This window comes from Anas platyrhynchos, chromosome 3, assembly GCF_047663525.1.
Source record: "Anas platyrhynchos isolate ZD024472 breed Pekin duck chromosome 3, IASCAAS_PekinDuck_T2T, whole genome shotgun sequence".
Classification (NCBI taxonomy): Eukaryota; Metazoa; Chordata; class Aves; order Anseriformes; family Anatidae; genus Anas; species Anas platyrhynchos.
In genome coordinates, this window is record NC_092589.1 from 110,949,885 (window position 1) to 110,969,843 (window position 19,959).

At 44.4% G+C, this 19,959-nt stretch overlaps 1 long non-coding RNA gene across 4 annotated transcripts in view; it reads left to right on the forward strand.

Annotated features, from left to right (window-relative positions):
- Positions 1–16,692: 16,692 nt before the first annotated feature.
- The window catches only part of LOC119716383 (uncharacterized), a 50,323-nt gene continuing 47,056 nt past the window's right edge, over positions 16,693–19,959 (forward strand). For 2 of the 4 annotated variants that reach the window (XR_011808591.1, XR_011808590.1), the window contains exons 1-2: positions 16,694–17,113; positions 17,969–18,093. This is a non-coding gene — a long non-coding RNA (uncharacterized lncRNA). Of the gene's footprint in view, positions 17,114–17,968; positions 18,094–19,959 lie in introns of all 4 variants that reach the window. The other 2 variants (XR_011808588.1, XR_011808589.1) reach the window with 2 other exon arrangements.

Below are 19,959 nucleotides of genomic sequence, written 5' to 3' on the forward strand. Positions count from 1 at the left end.
GAGAAGTTCAAGAAATTCCAGCAGATGGGAGCCAAACATCTGTGCTTCCCCTTGCGAGGTGCCAAACACTGTGCTCCCCTGGGAATCAGGCGAGGTATATTTAGACAATAAGATTCAGAAACCACCAGTGAGTAGGCGAGCACATCTGAGCTCTCTGGGTAGAGAGCTTGCACAAGCTTCAGCGCGTATTTATATCCCCATCCACACACACTGGGTCTTGCATACATAAACAAGAGCTTCCAGGCACTATATTTTGTAGGTCTGGTCTTGTTTTCTTGATGCAGATAATTTATAAAAATATGATATGTGCACTGTGGGACTGACTTCCTTAGCTGAAGCACAGGCACCTCGTGCTGTGTGAGATGCCCTAGGGGAGCCAAAATGTTTGCTGGGGTTAGAAGAACCTAGCTCAGACCTGGAGCCCCAACTCTGCAGCTTCAGTAGAGTATTTCCAGCATCACTGCTCAGGGCATGGCCACAAAAAGGAAAGGCTTTTCAGTAACATTTATCGGTCCTACTCTGAACTGTTGAAAATGTTGTCTGCCTTGAAGGCTGCTTCTCTTACCACCTACATCAACACCTGAGGTGATAACAGCATTGGACAAGTACACCAGGATGCAGTTTGAGGGAAGAAATATTAAATAAATATTAATTATTAAATTAATTAATTAAATATTAAATTTTGAAGGATCAAAATTGGGGCGAGGAGCCCCATGGAGATTTCTGCCTGGCTCTGCAGAACAAGGTCTTGCTGTAACTGCACCAATTTGTCATCTTCTCAGCTTAGGGCCTTGTTTTCCCTGCCGGCTGAGACGTGGGAGCTGAGGGGTGGCAGCACAGCCGGCACCAGGAACAATGAGCCACCTCCTCCTCCCGAGAGTCTGGAGTGCTAGGAACAAGTGAGAAGCTCCAGAAGGAGCCCGTGCAGCAAAGAACTTTGCAGGTCCCAAAACATGTCCTGTTCTTCATGGTACTGCAAGCGCTGGGACCAAGCACCTGGAGTCAGGTTCCTCTCTGGTGCACAGCCTGGATACGTGTTGCATGATGGCTGGAGTGAAAAAAAAAAATAAATTAAAATTTAGAGAAATTCTGTCTCATTTCATTTCCCAGTGGGCCTTAACTTCCCAGTTTTGTTATGGGTCCGGTTTGGTAGTGGCTGAGAGGACCTGCTGGGAGAAGTGCTTTGTGGGTTCTGGTAAAAAGAAAAATAATAACAAAACCAGAAGTCAACACAGATATTTGTCGTTTAGATACACTCAGTGTGTCCTTCTGACCTTTGGAGGGCAGATGGGAAAACAGAGTACTCCAGGTCTCCTGATGGCTTATTGGGAACACTCTGTTTCAGGATATTGCCAAATTCCAGAACTTCTCCCGAGGAGACGAGGAACTCCTTGTGACAACCAAAATCCCTACCAATTTGTCTTGTGTCCGCTTCGCATGTGTTTTGGATCCTGGCGATACATTTGGGATGACTGTAAGGTGGCTGTTACAAACTGTTCCCTGAGATGTTTCACCATGACACTCAGGACAGGATATACAATACCATTAAAATAACTTGTTACCAAGCTGCTTATGCTGATCCTTTGCCAACTTGTTTAGCAATACTTCCCCGTGCACTCTCCGTTTGCAATAAACAGGCATTCCTGCACTGGAGTTCATCTGGAATCCTTAGTATATTTTTGCAAGCCATAAAGAAAAGCTGTGCGTCTCCGTAGCAGATTGTAATATTTTGATATTTCCCAGATCACTCATGCTCTCATGCTTTAACACTGCCCAGAGTCTTTCAGAAGAACACTCATCACACAAGTGCCCTAAATAATATAAGCTCTGTGCATGTGATATTTATAACTTTTGCAAAACTTGCCCATTTCTGCCTGTGTTGTTTCCAAAAAGTCCTTGAGTGATGGCATTCTTCATCTTTTGTGTATTTTTCCTTTAGTTCTGAACACTAAGCTTATTTGTAATTACTGCCATTACTGCTGCTGGTTGCCTTATTAAGCCTACAAAGTACACTCAGATTTAGAGGCAGAGTTATAATTACAGCACGGGCTTGGGGAGAGAAGCAGGGCTCGGAGGTAGGAAGTACTTACCCTAACACCAGTGTGCTCCCAAGAGAAGAGGCAGTGCGTGCCGCAGATTCACTTCTAATTCATAGAAATGAAGCTCTTTTATTTTTAAGTTCCTGAGCATCCCTCTCTGAAGCTCAGGGAAGGACACATTACATCTTGTGCTTTGTTCCCACCGGCTCATGATGGCTATTCATAGCAGGGGATTTTTCCGGGGGTCATCCAGCTCACCTCTAATGGTCTCAATGCATCAAGCTGCGTGCGGCCATCAGATAATCCCGCAGAAGAATTCTAAACAGCCTTATCTCCAAAATACAGGGAGAAAATTGGAGTGTGAGTGTCATCGTGACTGGTTTACTGGAGTGGCAGAAGTGTGCAAACTCCTTGTGATGTTTTGCAACATAGCTCTGCACATGTTGTTCTCCTTCTGTTTCTGCAAATCAACCATTTAATGTAATTATAGCTACTATTGGCAAAAGGCACTGACAGCACTAGCTAGCTTCAGAAGAAAACTGCTGCTGAGATGGGAGTGCTTTCAGCTCAGAGACATTTGGATAACGATCAAGAGGACACCGCTCTTCCAGCCTTGTGCAGTCCGGTGATAAATGAGCTTATTGTCCCCTCGATGGCATTTGCCTCTACATTATAAATAATGATCTGCAGTGGCCAAAAAATCAGGCTTCTCTCCTATCCTGCTGTAAGGAGCTATATTATCAGTGTCTCTGGTCCCATTTGTCCACACTTGGATTCTCAGAGCTTCATTTATAGGTTTAGCATCATTTATAGGGTTATATAGGGTAAAATACACTCATGTGGATTCCTGGCTACATGAAAGACCCTGTATGACGGCGATTTGGTGCCAGAACTCAGATCCAGCTAGATGTGTTTATGTGCCTATGTAGGCCCTTACTCACACACAAAATCATAGCATCATAGAATGTTTTGGGTTGGAAGAGACCTAAAAGATCATCTGGTCTCACCTTCCTGCCACGGGCAGGGATACGGTAATATGCTGACTGCTCTCTGTAAAGAACTCCTCGAACTTCTAGTAAAATTGTTGTTTCTGTTGGCTTTCACCTGCTGCTGCGTGCAAGAGGGACACAGCACTACTGATTGGATTTAGATGGCTTTCCAGGGAATGTAGCTCGGATATTGTAACTCCTTCTTTCGGCTGACTCTGCAGGACTGGCAACCCTGGGCAGCAGATGGTCTTAATTCTTTTTAATTTATTGCTTGATGCCTCTGGCTCCCTCCCGCAATAGTATCAGTCACAACATGGTGCTGGATTTAGGGTTTGGCAAAAAAAAAAAACAAGAGCAAAGCCTTTGGATTCCCTAAGTCACAACAAGCTAACCTCTGGCTCTGCTCTGTCCCTGGTCAAAGAGGAGATTTGCATCCTTACCTGGCACAAGATGAGCAAGGGCAGTTCAGTTGTGCTGATTTGCTCCTCATTGACAAACCATGGTACGTTAAGTTAAGGAAAGCAGCATTTTCGTGGTGCTGTGCCCACTGCCAGCCAGGGAGAGGAGACTGCAGCTGACTGCAGCAGGCTCTCGGTGAGACCTGGGGCTTTGTGTGCTGGGTGCTATACACACACAGAGCAAACCCAGGGCTCTGCTCTGAGATGGGCAAGCAAAAGGAAGGAAGAATGGATTGCTCTTGTCCTTGTACATGTGGGCACTGAAAGCTCAGCACAGGGTTGAACAGTTTACCCAGTTTAGCTCCTTATAAAAAAAAAAGACTGCTCTGTTACTGAGACATTTAGCTTGACTGCTCGGGTGTTTTGGTTTTATTTTCACCATCACCCAGAAAGTCAGAGGCAGTGCCAGTGATTGAACTGGGATGTTCTTAGTCGCAGGACAGGGTGCTGACAAGAAGACAAGGTGTTATGCTTATGGCACATTTCTTATTCCAACAGTTTTTTCAAGAAACTTCAGAAAGTTTCTAAGATGTCCATGGAGGCACGGGACATCGGGTTGGAAGAACCTATGGTCCATACTCTCGCCCTTTGAGCTGCATGCCATAAGCATCAGGGACTAGGCCTGGAGTTGCCCAAAGCCCTTGGTTTGCCCTCCCTTGCACCCATTCAATTCAGCAAGCCTTTTTCCAGTGGCTTCAAATCTACCCTCATCTGGCCTTTTATTAGCACCACTTCTCTCTAATCTGATCATACAGCACTTAACAAAGCTTGACCCACACTGCTCAAGCACTTATGTCTTTCTGGACTTGTGATTTCATCTTTGTCCTTCAGAAACAGGTGGCTTTTGGTGTTAATGTCACCATGGCAGACCCCCTGACACCACCAGGAATGCCCTCTGCATGGTGGGATTTACACAAGGATAATCCCAGCTGACAAGATGTGACCCCAGCCTCAGGGCATTTCTGCCAGCCCTTTGGGCTCACTCAACAACTGCTCCTGGACAAAACCAAGTTGAGCTTTCTTCCTTGCTGCTTTGCTCTTTCATGCCTCTGTTTGTGGCTTTCTGAAGAGCAGTGAGATGACAGGCTCTATTTTCCTCAGAAACCTGCGTGCTGTTGTCAGCCCCCCTGGTAAGTCCCTTCTTCAAAATCCCCAGCCCCAGGGCTGGGGGTTATCACCAGGGGGTAAGTTCAAGTTCAGCTCTCTGCTCTTTCTTACTTTTCCTGCTGGGTCTTCTTGAGACATGCCAGCTCTGGTAGTTGTTTTATTGTTGCAGTTACCTGGAGAAAGGCTATTTTAATGTGTAACTGCTCATGCTTTGCTTACTTGGAATGCTTTCTGTGAATGCCTCACACTGGGTTTGACTTTGAAGGAATTTTTATATGAGAAACGTTGCATGCTTCCAAGAATTCACTTTTTTTTTTTTTTTTTTTTTTTTTTAATCATACCCTGAATTACAGCCCAAAAAGAGCAAAGAGGAGACTCTGTGGTAACCTGTACCATTGGGGCTGGGATCCAAGCAGGCCAATTGCCTCTTCCCAGCTTTAGGATTGGAGAAGCCGTGTTGGACCACTAAGGTCCTTCCAAGGGAGCCTACAGCAGCTTCCAGCTCTGACATTGGTGGGGGTGAGATTTGATTTTTCTGGCATAAACCAAATGCTTTGACACCCTTTCCCACTGTGTACGCAACCACTATGTTCAAGTGAATTGGTGAAATCAGGGCAGCAAAATGAGAGAGGTCTGTTCAGGATTCATGCATGTGCCACTGGAAGCAAAGCCTGCCTGTTGAAAATAAAAAACTAAAACAAAAAGGAATTTACCATTTTCCTGAAATATTTAAGTCTTGGCTGAATAGCTGTCTCAAGATTATTCAGCTGTGCTTTAGCTGTGCTTTTGCTACAGCATCACATTCATTAAGAAAATCAGATTAGCTCTGTATGTGAGCATCTGTATTGAGTGAAGGATGGAAACAACTGCACGTTGTGGCAAGTACACATAAGAGGTCTGGTGGAAATCCTGTACAGGATGTGTTCAGCAATTAAATATGTGACTGGAAAAGAACAGTAACATTAGCATTAAGCAAAAGCAAGTTTATACTCAACATTTACGTTCAGTGGCTTCATTTTTTTTTTTTTTAACTTCCCCCTGCTGAGAGAGAAATATCGAATCAAAGACTCAAATTATGGAAACCTTATTTTCTTGGATGCTCTATGAAAAAGAGGAAATCTGCTTCATTTTGTCATACTTTGTGACCTACAGTAAAAGACCATGGCATGCATGTTCCCCTGATCTTTGCATAGTTGATGTTGAAGGCATTTATCATTTGAAGAGGACTTGATAACATTGGTGTCATTATTCACTTTTCCTATTAGGATAAGGTAAGAAGGACTGTTATAAAAGAAGTGAAAATTGATCCTTGAATTTATTATCGAAGATATTGACCTAGACATGTTCAAATGATGAACCTGGAGGGCTTTGCAAACTAACACAGCTTCAGAGCGAGAAAGCAGAAACGCACGGAGACAATGAGCCAGACAGAATCAGTTTCTGGCTTCCTATTCAGCCCCTGAGCACAAACTACCTAGCCCAGCAGTGCATCTGCTTTTCTTCACCAGCTGTGTAAGACTGGACCAGGAAGGCTGCTTGTCGGCTCTGAGCATCCCGCTTTCCTTTGTGCCTGTGAGACACAAGATGCTCATGCAGGGTTTGAGCTCCTAGACAGAGGAACTGGTTTAACTGGCCACATCTTCTCTGGAGTTCAGGCTCTATTTGGTGGTGATAACCACAACGTGAACCCAGGGGTTTCTCATGAATAATATTACTTGAGTAATTCATTAGAAAACTGGCCAGGTGATTTGAATAGGCCAGCTGAAATACTTCATCCAAATCAGAAACCTAGGGGCTGAGGGGCTGAGGGAGGTGAAAGTTTAATAAGAGCCATTCGTGGCCTTGACTTAATTTTCTTTGACTTGGTTGTTGTTGTTGCAGTCAGACTTTGCATCCTGGCTCACTGAAGCAGAAAGCACTGGAGGCTTAGCACATAAACACGGCACTTCCTCCAGTAGGTTTTGTTTAGAGATGTGCTAATAATAAATAACGAGGTTACTTGGTCATGAACATGTTTTCAAAGGTTGGGTCTAGGCAACCCTGAAGACCTTTTGTCTCTTGTAAAAGCCAGATTTAGGTGGCTGCAGGGGAACAGAGTTCAAAGTGTGAGGTCCTATTTGGGTTTCAGGGTTTGTTCTTATCTCTGTACTGGACAAATCGCTGCTGTAAGCCCTCCAGGAGCTGCTGGTGGGCAAGGATCAGAGGATGGTCTCAGGTCTGTAAGAGAGGGATGCCTGCACCCCTGTTTCCCTCCAGCTGTTGAACTAAGCCAATCTGCTGTGCCTCTGTAACAGCATGGCAAAGCTGGCCTCAAAAATTCCTGTGGCTCATGGTGGGGAGGGATTGAGATATCCACAGTGAGCTGCATGCATAGATGCTGTGTGTGGTATGAAACCTGCTTCAGGGAAGGTAGGTGTAGAGAGAGAAAGGGAAAGGAATGCTTAGGATTATTTCTGCTGTGTACCCAAGGGTCCTATTTGTTCATATAAGTATCCTTAGCAGAATAAAATACTTTTTATTGAAACATTTTTTTTCCACTTGCTGGCAGCCTCTCCATTCCAATTATCTCTTCTATCGTATCCCTTGAAGCCAGGCTCCAAGGTAAACAAGTAAAGACCTGACAGCTGGAATGCAAAGCTCCAACTCAGACTGAAAGCTTTTACAAGATCACATTCTGCACATTTATATTGTCTGTGGTATCAGCAAAGACAAGGAAGAAAGATATTTCCTAATCTCACCAGAGACAGCACCTCGCTGCCCCACCTCTGAGAAATCTCCAGTCCATGGCAAAGGCTCCATCCACCCCCATTAGTGAAGAGCCCAAGGAAGCACACTCACAGCTTGCTTCTTGTCTGGATTTCCCAACATCCCCAAGTTCTGGGGTGCAATTTGCTGCGAAGTTATTGTTCATTTAAAAAAAAAGAGGAGACACAATTGGGGATGATTTGTAACTGATGGGAAAAGAACTTTAAATCACCATATCCCTTACAACACAACATTTCAATCCTGGATGCATGTCTCCTTGAAGATCTGTTGGCAGGTATGAAGGGATAGAAAACTGCAGCTGTTTTTTTTTTTTCCATGACAAGAACAGAATTTGAACCACAGCTCACTCCATAGATGTGTGGATGCAATCTTCTTAAAACCAAGGAGAGGTTTAAAATTTCTTCTACTGATTTTTAGATAGGAGGGAAAGTCTTGGTGTTTCTGGGACTATTTTTGCAAGAAATCTGTATTTTACATTTCTACAAAGACAGCAACAAACACCAGGCTAAGACTTGCCTGGGAGAGGATTCTCTGAGAGGAAGTCATCTGGCTGTTAATGAACATCTACTGCAGCAGCACCATCACCATACTGACACATTGCATGGAAAAAAAACAAATGTGCCAGAAAGTCACGTCCACACCAAGACGTTGTCTTTAGCACAGACAAAACAGTTGTCTTTTCATGTGTATTAGACTGCCTCCCATGGGTCAGCTCAGTGCCTTTGTGCCTGCTCAGTGTATCAGATCAGGCCAGTGACCAGGCTTGAAAATCAGGCAATCCAAAATCAAACCATTCCAAACCATGCCTAATTTCCAGCTGGATCAGCAAAATCATTTCACAAAAATTCCAGTGTTTCTCAGGGGCTGTAGCAAAATGCTGAGGAGGGAGTGTCACCCCTTTTAGAGACAGCTCCACCACTTGGGTTAAGCCATTCAGAAGTCACATCCTTGGAAGGGCTCAGATTGTGTTTGTAAAGTATTCAGGGACCCTCCAGCTTCAAGAGGTGAAAATTGGGTGTATAGAAGCTCAATGCACATCTATGAATGCCACGAGCATACTGAGGTATCATGAGCACATCCCAGCCATGCTCCCCTGGGCCCGACATACTCTTGCAAGAGGAGTCGTCTGCAGCCAGCCAGGCTCACCTTCAATGCACATTACAAAAAACCTAATTTTTCACCCATGGCCTTCATCGAACTCCACATTTGGCCAGTATAACTCTCTGCTGGCTTTTCCAGGCTGTGTCCCTCTCCTGCTGCTGTCAGAGGACACTCGGAGGGTGGCCGCTCTTGTGGCCTGCTGGGCCCGACGCAGAGACCGCAAGCAGCTGTTGGAAGGCCGCACAGGCAGAAATCCCCGGCTGCAGCTGTCTGTTCAAATCAGTGTTTAGTGGCCAAGGGAATGCAATATGAGAAACACATTCTCAGAGGGGATGGATTCAAAGGGGGGTGGTGTGTAAAGGGATTAGGAGAGACCATCCCCGCGGCGGCCGACGTGGTGCGGCGCAGCGGAGTGCTGAGCCTACGCCCATGCCGCAGGATGCCATAGATGACCCAAGCCGGATGCTTTACAAGTGGAATATTAAACAAGTTGCGTCGAAAATGTTTGTATTAAAAATATGCTAATGTTTGTGGGTGAAAATCTGGGTCTTAACCTTCAGCTGGGTCTCGTGACCAAACTAGGGAGATAGGAAATGCAAGGAGAGTGACTCAAAACTATCCCCCTCATCTCCTCCTACAATCCTAAGGCTATTGAGTGCTAAAAAAGCCCTTGGTAGAATTTAGAAAGCCTTTTAGATTTTTTTTTTTTTTTTTTTTCTGAACTGTGTACTGAGCCCATCTCTGAAGGGTGCCTCCCAGTCAGGCATGAACTGGAGCACTGTGAGTTGTGCTTGCCCCACAATTGCCCAGGCAGCAGAAGACACCAGGAAAAAGTGTCTGTGGAGGGCTAAGCATGGAGCTTGAGCCCAGCCCAGGGTGCCCGCTCTCTGGAGAAAATCTTCAGTGATTCTCTTCGGACAGCTTGAGGCATGCTGGAGGGGTAGGAAGGGACAGGGTTTTGTTTATCACCAGCAGCTGGCGTAGAGCAGGGGATCCAAATGTCTGAACGTGGACATCTGCAGTGTCTACGCGTGAGTCTGAGCCAGCTGTCTGGAGCTCCCCATGAAGTCAACAGAGAGAAACAGAGTCTTCGAGGATGTGATTCATACAGTGATGCTGTGAAAGCCTGAGTCAGGGCAGAAGAGCTGCTTCTGCTGCGGTCTCGGGGAATGACGCCTACGTTAAGACAGTGAGAACGTGAGATTTAACAATCCTTGGGTTTCGTGCTCATTTTCTGCTGCAGGCTTAGCACGCTGAGTTTGTGACAAGCTTGGGTGCCTTCTCTGAGGTTATTCATAAAGACTCTTGAAGGTGCTAAGTGGTGTGGCTGGGCAAAGGCAGTGTCAAGAGGCGGCAGCCTGATGCACACCTTCAACTCTGCCCTTGAAGGGCTGCAGGGAAGCTTACACTCCATGATTCATGGTGTTAGGATCAGTTTTCTGCCAAGGTGCTTTTGTTTCCAGGTGTAGCTGAATGGTGGATGCTAGGCTGAGCCAAAGGATTACATTTGGCACAGGGGGTGTGACAGCAGACAGAGATCACAGTCCTCATGCATGATTTGGAGATTCTGTGGTGTTGAAGCTTATGGGGACCAGCAGATATGGGACTACAGAGAAATGGATAAGCGGGGGCATGGGGAGGTGAGGCAGTAGGTGCCACAACTCTCTGGATTTTGAATCTACTGCAAAAAATCTGGGAGAGCTGGGGGTGGAGGTGTGGCACAGATGGGCTCTGTGATGGAGCAGCAAATGGTCTGTGGTTGCAGGAGCCAGGCAGGTTGGGATGTGACAGGTGTGGGGCTGGAGAGACAGGAATTACACAGGACCGTGGTGTCAGCTGTGCTGAAGGCATTAGGGAGATTCTTAGAAAATGAAACAATTGTGGACATGACTTCTGATGGCAGGAATTTTGGCTATGCCCCAAAGAAGACTTGGTGATTAAAATAAATACAAGGCCGTGATTCTGTCCTGAGGTTCATCAGCTCAGTTTGGACACCCATGGTCTGTCCTACCTATGAACATGGTGTGTAATTGTCCAGATTCAAAACCACCAACCACAAAACAAACCAGATAGGGGTCGTAAAAGGTTTAGAATGTGGATTTGGAGGAGGAGGTGGGGATGAGTTCTACTTTTCTCCTGAGGGAATGTGGCAGTGAAAGGGATGTGGCCCTTTCTCCAGTTTAAAAGTGGAAAGTAAGTACTGATGTTCTTGTCAGACTTCTACAAAGTTATGATCTTGGTTTTGCCTTCTTATCTTAGGCAAGGTTGAGGAACACCAGGTGGTTTGATAACTTCTGCTGTTTCTTCCAGGACAACTTCCCTGCCATGGGGAAAAAAAAAAAACATAGAATGGTTTTTGGAGCAGTGCACAAACAGGATTTTCTGTGCAGTCATTTCTTGGGACTTCTGGACAATACAACCTCAACAGCACTTCTCATCCTTCTCCAAAGGAAGCCAAGCCAAAAGGAAATACTCAGAGGCAGGCAGGGCAGGGATGGTGCTGTGCACCCAAGAAGTAAAATCCTCAAGAGAAAAGCTGTTATGAACAAACAAAGCATGTAGAGAAGGTATAAGGGGACAAGGCGGGTGTGTGTAGGCTGAAATGGAAAGCCAGAGGCTGGTGTGATAGATTTATGACAAGACTGGAGGAGAGGCTGAGGAAATCTACCTATTATAGCTTAAAAAATGGTCCCATCAGAAGACTGTCATGAGTGCTCTACTGTGCAAATTTATGACATGCAGTGGGAGTGATCATGTCTTCTGTAAGAGCTTGTTAAGAAAAAAAAAAATTGATTTCATGAATAATGTTCACAAAAGTGCAATAGACCTTTTTTTTTCCCTCAAGAATGTCTGCTGTCCATTGGTGGGAGAAAAAAGAATAAAAAAAAAGCTCCTACATTAATAATAACTGAAAACTGTTTTATTTTTTTTTTCTTTTCTGTAGCTGAAAGTGGGAACTAATTCCAATGTTTGTTTAATTTTTTTTTCTCTTCCAGATTTTAATTTTAGAGCAAAGAGATTTTTTTTCTTCTTCTTCCAGAAATATATTTAAGGCCTTGAAAATCTATTTTCTTCTGCTTGGAAATATTCCACAGTGAGGTATGTCAAATTTTCTCAACCATCATTGCCACCTACTCACAAAAGCAGCTCCAGACCACACTAGATAATCTCAATACTGTATGATTTAGTCATAACAAATGAATATTTTAGTATGCTGAATGTAAACAATTCTTCATTCTTAGGAAAGATGTGGGTTTGAAGCTTTCTGGCAAGTACTTCAGGAGTATGGCCATGGAGTATTCTGCAGGTGAGTGTCTTCACTTCCATCAGTGGGGGACCATGGCTGGAGCACTGCCTTTTGAGGAGAAACTGAGGAACTTCTTTTTTCATCTTGGAAAAGAGTTTTTTTTTGAGTGCCTAATGTCAACCTGCCAGTGTTTTCCAGAGGAGATGGAGACAGGCCCTTTTTGGAGGCTCGGGGCAGCAACAAGAGAGACAGTGGATGAAAAATGTATGTGGGAGGTCCAAACTTGAGGTGGAGAAAAGGTTTCCACCCCAAGGAGAGTTGAGCACTGCAGCAGGTTGCCCAGATAGGCAGTGCGGTCTGCTGGACCAGGCTGCCAGCAAGTGAGACAGAGTCTTTTCCAGCTAAAGATGGATCCAATTATAGGTGGTGTAGAGATGCACGTTCTGCATTAATGAGTTTTTATTCACTTATGCAAAGGAGACCAGTATCAAAAAGCAGTACTAAGAGTCCCACACAATTATCAGTAGTTTTGCGGTTTGGCATTGCCCGTAGCATAGTCCCATCAGGCAGAAGGAAATGAATTTCTTATAGCAGGAGAAATATTTCTACAACTGAAACAAGGGCTAAATTCGTGCAGGTCTGTATGTTAGGATGCACCGAAACAACCAAAATTTCATTTTGTGGGACAAATTTTCTCTTTCCCAAAATGTCTCATGTGTCTGTCTTTGCTCTTCATATGGTGACAAACACAGTTGGTGGTTTTCCTTACTTTTGATTAAAAATAACTTTTTTTTTTTTCTTCATATGATGTAGTAGGAAAATTCTAAATCTGAGGGCACAGATCTTCAGAGTACTAAGTTAGGGGAATTTATCCCTAAGAAGTTCTATTAATGGTAGTGGTTCAGAAATCAGAAGATAAATTCTAGCTCCTGAGAGGGGTTGCTGCTCTAAATGTAGCACATTTTTAGCAAGTCAAAGTGATGTGTTATACATGGGATAATAGGATTGTATTATTATCTTTTGGACAGCAGCTATTCTAGAACTATTCTAGGCTGTCTTCCTTGAGCTCAGCTTTTATATATGTACATATGATATATTTATAAAAAACAGACAATACGTTATATATACGTGAGAGGCAAACATATTGAAAACATTTTTAAAAGCTGTCCTCCCTTCTCCAAACAGGGAAGTGGATATCTTTTAATTTTATTTTTTTCATGTTTTTCTTAGTCTTCCAGTATGTCTTTGATTATCATTTTATGAATTTCTGTGCAGTTTGATGTTCCATCAAATTCCCACATACAAGGCTGGGAAAAAAATAACCAGATTTTTTTGAGAAAACAGCTATTTTAATTTTTTTTTTTGGTCTGTTGTAAGGAATAACTTCCCCTGCATTTTGAAATATAGAATTGAAAAACTCTACAGTATTTCAAAGAATCTCCTGGTATCAAGAACTGGACAATAGTAAATTGTCTTGTGTTTTTGTTCTACTGCCCATGAAGAGGAAAGGTTCGAGGGCCCCTTTGCATAACTTTGTTTGAAATCAGAAGTATTCCTCCTCTTTAGAGTCACCTGGCATATGAGGCTGATGAGAGGGGGGGGTAACAGGGTCAAATATTGCTATAATATTAGACTCACTGAAATGTATAATTCTGCAAGTTAAATGATGGTGAATTGGCTTTCATGCTTCAGAGCACCTGCTGGTTCTCAGGAGGCAAGGCAAGAATTTATCCCCCCTCCTGTCTTTGTATTACAATTACAGGGGCTGAAGAAGGACTTAAAGGAACTGCTTTTTTTTTTTTTTTTTTTCCCTTGGTGACTGCTCTAGATTTCATTGATTAATGACCAGATTGCAGATACTGACTTTTCTGATTTTCATTATCTAATGTTAGTCATGCTCTTGCCGTGAGAGAGAACAGACTGTAGGAAATGGCCTCAGCTTGCGTGACTGTAAGTGGGTTCGATTTACCGCATGAAGGATAAACAGAAGTAGATCATTTGCCAAGGCTGCAAAGAACGAATTTTGATAAATTAAGGAAACTAATGAAGTCACCTGGACTGAGAAGTCCAGAGTCCGGAGAGTGGAAGAGATGGATTTCTTTAATGCAGAAATGGTATTCCAAAAGAGAAAATATGCAGGGAAGCACAATGTGAGGAGTAAGTACAGAACTAGTAACATTTATAAAAAAAAAAACAAACAAAAAACCCAACAACCAAAAAGCCCCACAAAAAACAGATGGATAAAGAGAGACAGCTGCGTCAGAGCTAGGGAAAGGGAGATGTAAAATGAGAACTGCTGAGTGAGGAGATGAGTTAGACTTGACATATATGAGGTAGCAAAAATTTTTGTCCTGTGTAAATAGAGCAAGAAGAATGACTTCAGTGAAGACCAGGCACAGGTCTAGATAGTCCCCAGACCAAAGATCCTTATTTGAGCACCTAATGTGGGACTTTAGCAGAATTTTAACCCCCAAACCAGCTGCCTCCTCCTCTGTAATGACCCAGTTGGAGATCAGGAGTGCTCTTTTGTTTGCATGCTCCCACATTACCTTCATTGCATGCTCTTACTTGCAACTGGCTGTGCAAATCACCATTTAGGAGGGTTTGCTGAGGTATGAGTTATATGTGGTGGGCAGGTTTGCTCAAGATGGCACTTGACAGTATAATAACAACAAAAAGTAACGTACCTCTGTTCCTGCAGTGTTCCAAAGTGGTGAGTGAGCAGGGGAGGCAGCGAAAGTAGAGAGGAGTTGGTCAGATAACACCAATGTAAAACCACACAGAGGTCAGGACCACAAAAGTGAGGGCAGGGAGAGGAGAGCTAAGAGGAGCTGAGTTGTTAGCAAACACAGTACAGTCAGGACTTGGAAGTCTTCTCAGAGCCTGAGCTAGGAAAACCACATTACTGTGGTTAGCTAAATCTGCCTGAATCACTCGCTTCTGGATGTTACAGCATAAGTCTCATTCTGCTGTCTTTTTAGGAGATTTACTAAATAGCTTCTCCATTATGATGTGCAGAAAAAAACCATCCTGCTTCCATTGCCCTTGCCAGTTTTGTCCTCTTTTGTTCTGGTAGATGGTCTGGAGGAATGAACATTTGGAGAGGCCTTTAACTTTGTGATATAATGTGTGCTGTGAGGCAAAATGAGCTAGAGCCACTTGTACTCCCTCTGCATCTGCTCTGATGTTTGTGAGGGCTTGGAGATAATTAGAGCTCATGCTGTCATGGGGGTCGATGTGTTGGAGAAATAGAATCAAGACTGAATTTTGATTGAGATGATCAGAAATCAGTTCTCAGCTCAACTGAAATTTTACTTGTCCCTGCCCAAATAACAACTAAATAAATAAATAAACAAAATCAGGCCATTCATTTGTTGCTTACTGTAAAGCAGCTGGGGAGACGAAATGTATGAAATACCTTGTGAACCAGAGAGATCTGCTAGGAAACCATGGTGTGTTCCTCTCTGTTCAACTGGCTGGAAAGTCTTAATGTTTCCTGTCATGTTAAACTTCCTCTGGGCTTCATAAATAATTTCTGGATGCAAAATCTGTTCTAATGCCTTGGCCTTGCTTTCAGGAACGCATGCTGAGGCAGCTCCCCAGTACGTAAAACACTCGAACAACAGTCCTTTTGGGCCATTGCCAGGTGCAGTGGAGTTTCAAAGCTTCCGAAGCAAGTCCTGCATATTGAAACACAGCTATGCAGATTATCATCACCTGGAAAAGGGAGGAATTGCTTTACTGGAGGGAGGAATTGCATAAATGGTGAAAACAATTTTCTGTTTCATGCTGATTTGAGTTGAGAAGTGGCTAAGTTGCCATTTGTCCCTGTTCAGGGCAGGAGGTTTGAAAAAGCAAGGAGTAGTGCAGAATATCTTCTCCCTTACTGCCACTGCTAAGGAAGGATCACCAGTGGATGCTCCTAGAGTGCCACCAGCACCCAATGCTAGTGATAAGGAAGAGAAGAGGTCTCAGGCCTCTGTTCCTCCCTCCTGCCACTCTCCGACCCTTGAGCAAACCCAACCAAAAGGTGAGTAGGGATGCTAACATCTGGTGTAACCTGCCTAGATCAGCAGGACTCCCAGGAGCATCAGTTTCTCCTGGCATTTGCTCTGGGGCATTGCACCTCTGCTCATTAACCATGGGCATGGCTGGGACACCCAGGAGAACACTCTGAATCCATCAAAAACCGAGCTGAACGCGTTTGCTGCAACCATCCTATTGCTATTTCATCAGGTCAATATGTAATTGTTTCTGTTGCTGGAGGGCTCCATCACTCACTTCATTAAAATGCAAATTTCACATTAATTAAAAATGCTGGGAGCATTTGCACAATTTATGACCAAATCTTAAGAGTCCAGCAACCCCCACTCTGGGGAGGGGCAGCAAGAGAGCTCGCTTTGAAACTGCTGAAATAAATCCTTATCTCAGAACACAGGGGATGGTTTAGCTGATAAAGGAGGAACTTCTTGGACTTTTAAAATTAATTGGTTCTCCCTAGATTGGGAAATACACAAGGCAAAAGGAGCTCAGGCAGAATTTTATTCTTAGAGATAAACTTACCATCTAAAACCATTCACACACAAGAAGATGGAAGAAGAACAACTCTAGCTTGAGGTCTAACAGCAGTGAGGCTCTGATCTCATTTCTGCCCAACCCACCCTTCCGAGTCAGAGACTACATATTTTCCTGCACAGCTGATCTACTCTAGGAACAGATCGGATCCATCAGTAGCTATTTCAATTGGAGTAAATCCCACTTGGTCCCAATTTGTGAATAATGGTGAAGTTTCTTTTTTCTTCACCATTGAATGTGTAACACATTCAGAGTGTGTGCAACCATCATTGCCATTTTGGTTATGCATCCTTGTATGACTTGAGCCCACTCACTCCTCTTGTGATGAGGAACTAGGGTGATTTCCCTTATGAAAACCTGGTCCTTACCTCTTCGGGGCACAAGCAAATATCAGAAAACTTCCCTACAGCTACAAAAATAAACCTGATGTGCCAAATACCTTCCCCCTTGGAGGAAATTTCATGTCGACAGAGGGTGCATGCCCTGTTCCAGCAACACCCCTCCAGCGCCTGTTCCTGGTAGACGTATAAATCAGCAGCAATTCTACTGAGGTAACAAAATGTATGACTCATTGTAACGTTAACATAATTTAGGTCAGAATCGGGCCTCTCGGGGTTGTTAGCAGGCCCTGGAGAGGCTGTGTATACGTGTGTATGTGCATGTGTACATGAGCAAGAGGAAGGGAGGCCAGAACTCAAACACAGCTACTGTTCATCTTGCAAGCTCTGCCTGAGACGGGTTCCTGCAATGCTAAGTGCTGCACAAGCTGATAATAAAGCAGAAGTCCCTTGTATGAAGATCCCCTCTCCTGCTCAGTGACAAATGTAACAGGTGAGTGAGCTGAAAACGTGGGACTGGGGAGGGATGAGATAACTATAGCTACACGCCTTGGCCTGACCTCACAGCGGGCACAGCGTTGCCATCTGGGTCCCTATCAGCTGTGACTTTCTGCAGAGTTTTGGGCATTGCCAGGTCTGCTCAGTTATTTAAGCACAGTGACCGAGCACAGGCATTAATTTCTGCCAGGCAAAGCTCTTTCTAGCTCCCTGCAGTTCGTGTGGTGGGCACTGAATCGCTGTCCTTCTGACCACAGATAAATCGCCGGCAGGAATTCAGGATCATCTGAGACGGCATTATTAGGATTGTTTCCACATTCTCAGCCCTGGTGGTTAAACGTGTGAAATAAAAGAAATGAGAGATGATTTGTTTTTCACTCGGTTGAACTATTCTAAGATTTCAGGGGAAAAATATCTCATCCTGATGGGTTCAGAGTTATAAATAGCAGTGCGGCAAGTATGGGGGTAAATGCTGCATTCCAGTGGGTACTAGTAAGAAAAAAGGATCAGGAGATTGTTACACTCATAAAATTTATGACAGCCCTTGGACGGATGTCGGGCGTTAGTAGAGGCCAGGCACATATCATGCATGAGGTTGACCAGCCTTCGAAGATTTATCTCTCCCAGCATCTCTGTCCTGATGGCACCATGTGTTTATATGGTCTGTAGGATATAATTGGGAATCTAAGGTCTGCCTCATCGCTCCTTGCTGGAATCTCATAGATGTTTTTCTGAAGGACACCAGCTGTAATCCACACTCCGATTTATATCCTGGCTCTATTTTGTTTAAAGTTAAATCTAAAATATATCTTATATATCTTTTTTTTTTCTTTATTTTTTTTTTCCCCAGAGTGACGGCATGTGGCTGGGGGAGAAGGGCACACATGGGAATTTCAGTGGACAAGAACATGCTGCTAACAATGGAAAGTGAGCTGATGATTTTCCCAGGCACTTGTCCCCAAGGGCAGGTGGCAGGTGGGGACATCCCTGTGACACAACGACCACCCCTTGCACCCTTTTGTGAGACCTCATGCCTGTCGGTAGCACTACAAGATATCTGTTATAGGCATACCCTTGTGTCACTAAAATAGTAGTATGTACTGCAAGGAGATAGAGCTGTTGTGAGTAACTGATGTGTTACCCGTGCTATGAAGCAGTTCCTGCTCACAGTGAGGGCTATGTGGTTTTTGGCATCATTTTAGTTACCTATGGTCTAAGGTGATGCTTTCTTCTGGTATAACCCAGAACTATGTGCACTTGTTACTTCTGCCTGGCAGGGCTGCTCTCAGGTTATCCCTGGGACAGAAATGCAGATGTTTACGGTATGTCCACACCAGTGAACTTAAAACATAGCCAGGAGCAGTTCCCGGGTTTCAGGCAGCTAGCCTGTGTGGTGGTTTCCTCTCCACCCCTCCAGGCTGACCACATCCAAGCAGGTGTCTGGGAGCAGCCTCTGGCCCCTAATCTGCTCCCAGGGATTGCTGGGGAGGTGCTGGTGGCCCAGACCTCAACCCCGCTATGGCAGCACACATGATCAATTTTGGGGTCTGAACCTGCAAACCTGGATCTTCAGGATTAATTTATTAGTATGGATGTAACCTCTGTTTTCTCTGTGAGGAAGGAGAGGAAACAGGAAAAACTTCTCACTTATTTACATAAACCGTAATGCTGCTTACCCCAAATGTTGCCTTCTAATGCAGTGACTTGGCTGGAAATTGTTTAGGGCTTGATTTCACAAGTGCTAAACTCTACATCCCTGCTTTCATGAAAAGACAGGCAAAAGGCAGCAGGAGGCCACGGGCACCAGCCCAGCGCTGAGCTGTCCATGCACTGTCCATGTCCATGTCCATGTGCTCCATGTCCCGTGCTTTTGAGGTGGGCAAGCTGATGGCCACTTGAAGCAGCAATCTCACCAGTCCCCACAGATACTCTGCCTGTCAGAGGGTGGGTTACACTGTAGGGAAAGAGGGATGCTCAGAGTGGCTTCCAGGCAGCCCCCAGCAGAAGAAGAAGGTGTTTGTGGACATCTGAGGCTTCCTTCTTGATTTTTTTTACTATGGCTTCATCCATAGTTGCAAACTAAATCCTTCCCAGTGTGCTGTTGCTGGCTCCATGAGAACAATCCAGTTCCTAATTTTGTTTCTGTGCTACAAAGACACAAACGGCTTCCTTGTATAAAACAGAAACTCACAGAGAGACACTCCTTGAAGTGATATTTATTCTCCAGGCTGGCAGCACTTCACCCCTTGGAGCAATCTTCTAAGACAGAGGTTGCCCAACTCACCGAAGAACTAATTCTGTTCCTGATGATTGATGGGAGCTACGACTTCATGACCTCAACTCATGCTCTGAAGAAAGTGAGTTTGGACCATAAAGCAGGCATGGCACACCCAAAAGCAAAACACTGGAAAGGATTTGGTCTGGTTATGTGCATAGTGCTCAGGGATCAGCTGCTCCATGCTGTCACTACCCCAGAGCACGTGGGATGGTGCTGCTCCTCCTGGAGCATCCCTGGGCTGCTCAGCTGGGAGGAGGGAGGCTGAGATGACATCTCCCATCCCCTTTCTGAGCTGCTCATTGCTTTCACTGGCTTTCACTGTAAAAGTAACCCAACTGATCGTGTGCACCAGCAATTAGCAAGTGGTCACGCACTTCCAGCAAAACCAGAAAGAAGAAAGACAGAGCAGCAATAACAGAGGGACAGCTTTGTGCACACTGAGCTGGCAAGGACACAGAGGGCATGTACAAAGGATTCAATGTTTTCTTTTTTTTTTTTTTTTTTTTTTAATTTCATCTGACATTTAGCAATCGTAACTTTTCATTTGAGTAATGAATGGGTTT